This window comes from Sinocyclocheilus grahami, unplaced genomic scaffold (assembly GCF_001515645.1).
Source record: "Sinocyclocheilus grahami isolate Dianchi unplaced genomic scaffold, SAMN03320097.WGS_v1.1 scaffold2282.1, whole genome shotgun sequence".
NCBI lineage: Eukaryota > Metazoa > Chordata > Actinopteri > Cypriniformes > Cyprinidae > Sinocyclocheilus > Sinocyclocheilus grahami.
The window spans coordinates 62,084-71,302 of NW_015507461.1; the positions used below are offsets into that span (position 1 = coordinate 62,084).

The 9,219-nt window shown below is 37.0% G+C and overlaps 2 pseudogenes; both read right to left on the reverse strand.

Moving 5' to 3' along the window:
• Positions 1-1,144: 1,144 nt before the first annotated feature.
• On the reverse strand, positions 1,145-6,041 carry LOC107574602 (GTPase IMAP family member 1-like; annotated as a pseudogene).
• Positions 6,042-7,968: 1,927 nt separating this feature from the next.
• Positions 7,969-8,806, reverse strand: LOC107574603 (uncharacterized; annotated as a pseudogene).
• Between the last annotated feature and the right edge of the window lie 413 nt (positions 8,807-9,219).

The window sequence follows — 9,219 nt, forward strand, 5'->3', positions numbered from 1 at the left end:
ATATATATATATATATATATATATATATATATATATATATATATATATATATATATCATATATCTTCATAAGTAAGCATTTGTTTAAATAATAAAACAAATAATACTTCTTTTTTTTTAAATATCTGTTAATATGTTGTATGATAATTAACAGACATGTAGCATCATCAGTTAAAATGGCTATTACAACATATAAAAAGTTTTCTGTAAAAAGTTTAATGTAACGATTAGATGAACCATGGTTAGAAAATTACCATGTATTTATATTATGATTATGATTTCTGTATTTATTCATGGTCATTAAAGTTATTACTTGACATGAAGATAAATCTTGCTGTAATCTAGCCTGTTATTAGTAGAAAGTACTTTATTCTAATATAGGCATCACTATTTCAATCAAGAGGAAATTCAAAGAACTTTAATTTTTTTGTTACAGCTCGGATATACCATGTCATCAGTCTTATTCGTTTTGTTAATAAGCTCTGTGTTTATAATCAACGAGTTTGTCACTGCACTATTTTGTTGTGTTTTCATTAACAATAATGAATCAACACTATTCGTTTTGTTCCAAGATAATGAAAGATCTAACATTAAAGATTCTGAGTGTCATTGACAAATGTTTTCTTGTAAAATATGCGGTGTAATCGGTTATAATCAAACTTTGTATGTACATTTAATATTCTGCCTTATAGTTCAATACACTTGTGCTGCATCAGCTGCATGTTCATTTCCAGCTCTTCTGGTGAACGGCAGAGTTTTATACCGAATAGGGTGGACATCCAAGTATCACCAGCATAGTCCACCCAGGCAACCATTCACAGCTCCCTAGCAACAGAAACAAGCCATTTCTCAGCAGCAGAACATTGTACTGATTTAGAGATTGGCTTTCCAGCAATCCCATACTATACATTACTGTAGCAAATAACAGAGTTTAGAGTTCAGATATGCAGTTACATCTTAATCTACTGTTCTCCTCAATGAGTATCTCTATAGTCTCTTGTAGCTGATCTCCATGAATGGAGTATTTTAACACCTCCTGACCAAACAACTGAAAAGTGTGCCGTCAAAGACTAAATAAACAGTTCTCATTATCTCCCGTCTTTAACTCTTCAGCTTTCATCTGTGTGTTAAACAATCCAGGAGTATCAACTACAGACACTTTCCTGACTTTGTTTTTGTTGCTGCTCTTTCTCTTTTGGTGCCCTCTCTTCTTCTCTGAGCATCTTCAAGCATCTGATTGCTGTAGTGTCCTCCTCCATTCTGCTTTACCATTGTGTCAATCTTCTGCAGCAGATCATTCACCTGCTCTCTGTTACTCTGATCTCTGTTGTTGAAGACGTGAAATCTGCCTCCACACTGATCAACTAAATCTCTTAATCGACTGCTCCGCTTAATGATTTCCTCTGTGGAATGGTCATCTAACCGATCTCCATGAGTGAAGAGAATGATGGAGTATTTTAACACCTCCTGACCAAACATCATCTCAATCTGCTGAATAATATGTAGCTCCTGCTCAGTGATCCTCGTCTGTACATGAAGTACAATGAGAAAAGCGTGCGGTCCAGGACTGGATAAATCAACACTTTTCATGATCTCTGTCACTGACTCCTCATGTGTCATCTCTGTGTCATAGAATCCAGGAGCATCAACTACAGTCACAGATCTGCCTGAAACAGTGGTGTGAGCAGCTGAACATTCACGGGTTACTGCAGTCACACTTATCTCAGATCTGAACTCTTTCTGTCCCAGGATTGTGTTTCCAGCTGCACTTTTCCCAGCACCAGTTTTTCCCAACAGCACTAATCGTCTTTCCGACACTGTATGACAAAAGAAAACAGATCACACAATCACTTATTTTACCTCAACATACTGTAGTAAATTACTATACTAATAAAATACAGTTACAGTAACATACAGTAAATAATGATTCTGTATCCAGATGATTCAGACAGAATCACTGCTGCTTTTTTTTTTTTTTTTTTACATGTGTTTTAAGCCACTCTTTTTATTAATGTCAAAATACATTTGAAAAGTTTTTAAATATTTTACTGCTAATGCTCCTTGAATAAATTTGCAGATACTGGAAGATAATGAATGAAATACTAACTCTTTTCAATCAATGAAGCCTAAACTGTAATACAGTTTGCAGGGAATGTTCACATTAGCCATTATTGTCCTCAGTTCCTCACAACAGAATAATAGTAAATCACTACCAGCAGAGGACTTTTATTCTGTTACTCGAACAACTGATGATGGCATGGTTTGATCTTTGGTTGACCAATCAGTGGAAAGAGGCATTCATTCCTGTCCACATGTAGAAATAGAATATTCACACTGTTTTTCCATTTTCTATCCCTGAATATATTTGGTCATGTTCCAAATTTAGGAAATCATTTTAATGCAGCCAAAGATAAACATGAATGATTAGTTCACCTTCTAAATGAACAAATCACTCACGAATGGCCCATCAGTATTAAACAGAGACAGTTTACATCTTCAGCATTTAATACGGAGATACCAGAGAAAACACAGGCAGGGGAAAAAAATCAGTCATGTTCACATATAGTGAGAAATAATGAATCTAGGCCAGTTGTCGCCAGCCCATAGATCACGATCGACTGGTAGATCTTTATCACTGTCCCAGTAGCTCCCGAAAAAGCAAAACAAACAAACAAAACAGAAAAATAAGTACAAAATACATTACATTTCTCCAGTCTTTGTACTATATTTGTGTGCATATATTTTCTGTTATTTGTGGTAGTATGGGACAGTGATAAAGAAAAATACATCATGGCGAGTCTATAAACAGGACATTAAGAGAGGCCAGAGACCCAAAGAGGAGAAAATACTCTAGCAGGCAGAGTAGCTCACTGTTCATGATGGGCAAGATAGTGGAATAAAATATTATTACTAAAAATTGAATTGGGGTGAGGGTTTTTATGAACATCTCTGAAGGGAACTGACTGTCATCAGAAAAGTTTTGATGGCAATGGTATTTTCTTCTTCTCTTCCCTCCATATAAAGCAGTGTTAATAAGCGCAGCGCTGCTTTGTTTACAGCAGTAGCCAAGTAAACGCTGTGTTGCTGCTGTTCCATGAGGCCAACCAGTGTTGCCAACTTTGTGACTTTGTCCCTAGATTTAGCAACTTTTAAGCCCCCTCTAGTGACTTTTTTTTTTTTTAGTGCTTTCAGGTAAAATAGATATTCTGTCGCTTCTAACTCTATTTTACGTGCAAATATAGCCGAAATCATAGCACAGCCATGGTCTTTATCTTATGTGTATTTGATTTCATCAGACGACGACTCGACTATAAATCAGGATTTTTGTGCAGATTAACATCTTGGAAGGGAGAGCTGGTTATGTAGTCTTAATGGGCCGCGTTTCAGTCATTATTTCATGCATCCCACTGTCTGACAACAGAGAGAGAAAAATATATCAATGTAAAACAGTTTTATCAAGGATTGGCTGCATTAAAATATAGTATGTGAGCACAGAGAGGCAAATAAATGTAAAAGGCATATATGATGCAATGATGTCATGAATATTCTTATTAAAATATGACGTCATCTGGCGACATTTAGCGACTTTTCGAGTGGGCTTTAGCTACTTTACATTGAAAGAAGTTGGCAACAGCGAGGTCAATTCACGCCACACAGACAAACGCCAACACCAACAAGTCTGTTGGCATCTGTTGCCGCTGGTTGGAGTTTGTTTTCACCCGACTGAACATGTTCAATCGGTGTTTGTTGGGTTGTGGAATGTCTGAGCAGTGTGAAATGATTTTCCAACAAATGACAACAAACTCTGATGAAATCTGAGCTGGCTACGAACCGTTGCCATGGCGATGAGGCAAGCCTGCGAGTAGGTGATGTGTGCGCTTAGCAAATTATCCTAAAAATGGCAGGTTTCTGGACAAACCGAAACTGATTAGGGACCACCCGAGCAAAATTTTGAAAGCTTTGTAAATCTTCCGTCGGCTCCTTTAAGTGAATGATATGAATCAGCTCCCGTCTGAGAGCCGTTTTCTTTGTTTGTTTGTTGTTTTTAATACAGTATAAAATAATGGGGTGATATTTGCCACACTGCTGGTTAGCCACACACACTTCATATACACATGAACATAAACACATAAATGTACATAAACATCAACAGATTCAACACACATGCACAATGTGACAATGTTTCAGGGTTAATATATATAACGATACTGTGTTGGATACTTCTGTTTTGCACACAGTAATTTAGCTTTAATCTCTTACATGGCACACCATGTTACATGTTGAGTATGACTTGTTTATGATGTGTTTTGGATAGTTTACTATCCTGAGAGCACCTGATACTTATTTAATGTCTGCATTTACATCTGCAAGATGTGTTGCTCATCTGCAATGTCTCTAAGACGTTTCCTATTGGTTGTTAAACAGATGTTTAGAAAATGTCTAGAATATGTTATCTTACTCTTATCAGAGACGTACCGGTGCAATCTGGGTAATAGCTTTCTGCAATAATGATTTATGTTTATGTTTTTATGCCAAAAATAATGTAAAATTACAGTATTTTGGAAAGGTTTATGGAGCCAGAAATATGACAAAACAATCAAAATTGTGTAAATCTGAATTATTGTGTGATTTAATAAAACTGAATATTACGTAGCATTTTATAGTTTTGAATTACATTTTATTTAATGGTTTAGTTTAATTACTTTGAATAATTTAATTATATTTGTGCACACACACCAGACATAGATCAAAAACATTGACAAATTTGGCTGAATTCTGAAAGCCAGAAGTGGTAAATAAAAAGCCATTTGGGAACCGAAAGAGCCGGTGTTCTGATGATTTGTGCGACCCTGTCAGATTTTGCTACCTCCCATTAAAACAGTGGGTAGTACAATTCGACAACGAAAAATGCTACCTGTAAAATTATGGTTTATTAACGTCTGCACCTACCACAACCTTTCTTACCCTTACAGTAATGCAAATACAGTAATTATGTGTTATATTCGAGGTTGTAGCTAGAAGGGATACAGCTACAGGAAACCAACAATAAATAATGTTTTCTACCTATTAGATTGTGTTTTATTAAAGTCTACACCTACCCCAACCCTTAACCTACCCTTACAGTAATGCAGATACATTAAATATTGTTGTTCAGCGTGTGAAAAAAGACGCAATATTGATGTGCGCATGCGCAGTAAACCCTGGTAGGACAAGGCTGCATTAAAAAAGAGTATGTGAGCACAGAGAGACAAACAAATGTAAAAGGCAACAGAGGCGCTGACTTCATGAATATGCTAATTAGTGTATGACGTCATCTGGCGACATTTAGCGACTTTTCAAACTGGCTTTAGCTACTTTCTATTGAAAGAAGTCGGCAACACTGAATGGGACGTAAGACTAGATAAATAATAAAATCTCTCTTAAAATATAATGGAACGCGGCAAAATCAGTGCAATACATCCGCGCCCTATCGGGACATTGGCGGCTTCGCTATTCTTCAATGGAAGAGAGTGAAGGTGCGTCGTCCATCTTTTTTTACAGTCTACGGACTAAACACAACCAGTTCTGATCACTGCAGCCCTGATCAATCAAATCAACTAAATAGGCTTTTCAACAGCATGAAGTTGAAAAACTGATTTGTCTTACCTTATAAGATGAAACCGCTTCACCGATGGGTCTGAACTTATGATTGTCGTGTTTCTGTGAATTAACACACACTAAACACACCGGCTGTTTGTCCTCCAGACAGAAGAGCTTGAGTTTCTCTCTGTGTAAACTGCAGATCTCCTCAGACTCTGATGAACGCCTCTCATTTCTGTCCTTCAGGAACGACTCACACAGGTTTTTTAACACTAGATTAACTGGAGGATTGTCTTTTGAGGATCTTCTCCTGCAGACGGGACACTCCTGAGTTTTCTTGGTTGTCCAGAACTGCTGAAGACACTCTTTACAGACACTGTGACTGCATGACAGAAAAACAGGAGTCTTGAAGATCTCACAGCACACGGGACAGATATAATCATCTTCAGACTGTGAAGCCATTGTTTTCTCTTTGAGCTCCAACAATCGAACCTTTAGTTTCACTTTCTGGACGAAGTCCGTTTGAAAAATGAATCACAAAGATCGTCGATCTGTCAGTTCAGAAATAAACTTCACAAAATTCCTTTTTGAAAGTGTTTCTCTGCGTTCTTCGATGATGAATCTTTATTGCTTGTGTCAGTAGAGAAGTGAGTCAGTAAGACAGAAAGGAGAAATAACACATCAGTCTCTTCCTGGTAAGAGCTGTAAGAGGAGGAGTTTATGATCACTTGAAGAACAGCATCAGGATTGCTTCTACACACTGAACGATTTCAGCAAGATCATTACAAATCACAAGGTGCGACATGGAGGAAGCCACGTTCGCTGCAGTCTCGCACAAGAAGATAACTTTTCAAAGTTCATTATGAGCACCTGCTAAGTAAAATACTAAAAATGTAAATGCACATAGATGTTTATCAGAAATATTTAATCAAAAATGACCCCATACGTCCTCATCTCTTGGTAAATAATCAATTGTTATTTGCTATTATCACAGCCCACACAACAGATAGAAGGCATGCGGCCGCAGCACTGTGTGACTTCACATGAAATCTATGAATGTGCGATTACAGTATATGCAGCAGCATAGTCCTGAGGCACAACATTTTGTTCCCTTGTATGTCTCCGTATGTTGCGGAATGACAATAAAGCCCACTTGAACTTGCAGACTCTGAAACAAACGTGTTTAGACATTATCAGATGAGTTGAACACACAAAACACGCACAAGATAAGCCTACATATGTCTAATGAACAAACACACCAAGTCAGAAGCAGAGAAACAATCTTAAGAGAGTGAGTTCATTTTGACCTTTATGTCAATAATAATACCCTATTAATTGGAAGACAAACAAAATATGCATATGGAATGTGTTTATAAGCTTCCCTATAAGAAACAATTTCTAACTTCGATGTGATAATTTGAAAAGTATAGATATTCGGTACAACAGGGAAGAACTGCAGAATATAATGTCATACAGATATTTTTAATATTATAAAAAAAATGTCCATCAATGGTGGCAATCGGTAGGCTAATTTCTAATGAAGAGACCAATTTATATAACAGATTTTGATTCATATGTAAACATTGTGAGGTAGCTAGTTATAATGGTAATTAAACAAAGTGTTGCTCACTCAGTGTATTTTTGATTTTACAGCTCAGTAATTTTGGTGCAGTAGCACGAGATAGCTTGATTTAAAACTTTGAATTGAATAAAAAATGACAAGGAGGCTAAGCAGTTAATAATAAAATAAGAACAAATAAAGAAATTACTAATGATAGCACAGATAAAAAATAAGGATAGGCCTACAAATGAAATAAATTGATTTTTAGTTTTTCAGGTAGGTCTAACACACAGTAGGGCTATTGAGATATTTTTTTTTTTTACCAATTATCCAAATAATGTTTAATCCTAGAAAGCTATTATTATCAGAGGACACGTGAGCATAACATAACGGTTAGCAGATCAATGAATGAGAGGGCAGTGTTACCAGAGATGCTCATATACCACACTGTGTTACAGCACAGCAGGGCTACTGCAGACAGAAACAATACTGTACTACATCCATGTTTTCCTGTCGGCTCAATTTCTGAGTGGACTTTGCTGTTCCGAAGAGCATGAACGGTATATGAGTGGAGCACTATATAAAGTGTTACCCATTTATGCATTCAGAAGACACTTTTACCCAAAGTGACCTGCAGCTGCAGTAAAGGAATAGAAGCAATTCCTCACAGAGCTAACAATATTCATAATGTAGAATGCCAGGCTTATTAGAAAGGTAAACTATAAAACAAGTTGAAGCAGAGATGAAATGCAGGGAAGAGAATTTTGTCTTGGTTTAGTTGAAGGCGCTTGCCGATAGTCTTGTGTATGTGATCATTATTGAGGTTTCTCACTGAACTCTGCACACTGTCTGTTTTGCTAGTTTTCCAGTGGCTTTAATTGCGAGTCTTACTGCATCTATGCGACTGATTCCAATGCTTTCAGTCTCTTTTATAGCGCACTCTTCCTCTTCTGGAGTCACCACAACCTTCCCCATGATTTTGGCTACAGCAATGTATGCTTTATTAAATATAACATGCTCAGCATCCTGTCGTGACTAAGCTCCAGTATATTTTCTGCCATTCAGTTAGAATGCCACCTTTCTACTTCTGCTTTAACTGCTCCAGTTTTTTACAGTTTCTGCTTCTGAATCTCCTGAATGCAATTCTCTGCTCCCTCAAACATGTCATTTGTAAAGTGACCTCCATTTTCTGTCACCACCTCCTCTATTTTACTGAGTAGAGCTTTGAACTGTGGGTAGCGAGAAGAATGGTTGTTCAGACAGAAGAATCTGTTTACACACACAACTCTCTACAAGTTTTTGAAGATCTGGATCACTTTCCTGCAGAAACTCGTCTATAGTTTTATTTTCATCCTTTAACTGATCTTTGTGGGTAAAGACTATTACAATATATTTTTCTATCTGTTCTCCAAACACTTCTTTGAGCTGCTCTACTGTATTTTTCTATTCTATCTTCTATTCTTTATTATCAGGAGATTTCTTTACCCATCCTTTCATTGGTTTTTGAGCTGCACTGTTTTGATTCAGAGTTTGAACCGGCTGGAGATTTGAATACTTTGCTGCCGATGAAGGTGTTTCCAGTGGCACTTTTTCCAGATCCAGTTTTTCCCAGCAGAACCAGCCTGATTTGGTCTTTCCAGTTAGGAATCCGAATCTTCATCTGAAACTACAACACAAAGATCAGTACTGATAGAAAGGCCTATACTGATACTCTTTAGATCAGTGTGATGAAACACTAGTGACATACACAGTCAGCAAAATGCCATATTGTGATACTGAAGTAATTTATGATGGCAAAATCAAAATCATAATCTTATGCTTGACATCCTTGCTCGATCTTCTTCTCATTCGGTCCATGATAAATGTCCCTCTGTTCTCCATCATCATTGCTTCAGTCTTCTGCAGTAGTTCTTGTACTTATTATTCCACTTTATTCTTGTTATTGAAACAGTGAGACTTTCCTCCACATTCATTGACCAGCTGCTGGAGATCTGCATGATCTTGGTCGTGTAACTTCCTATTACAATAGCATGAGGCATCACTTGCTGGTGGCTTGATCCGGATGTGGCATCCATCTAT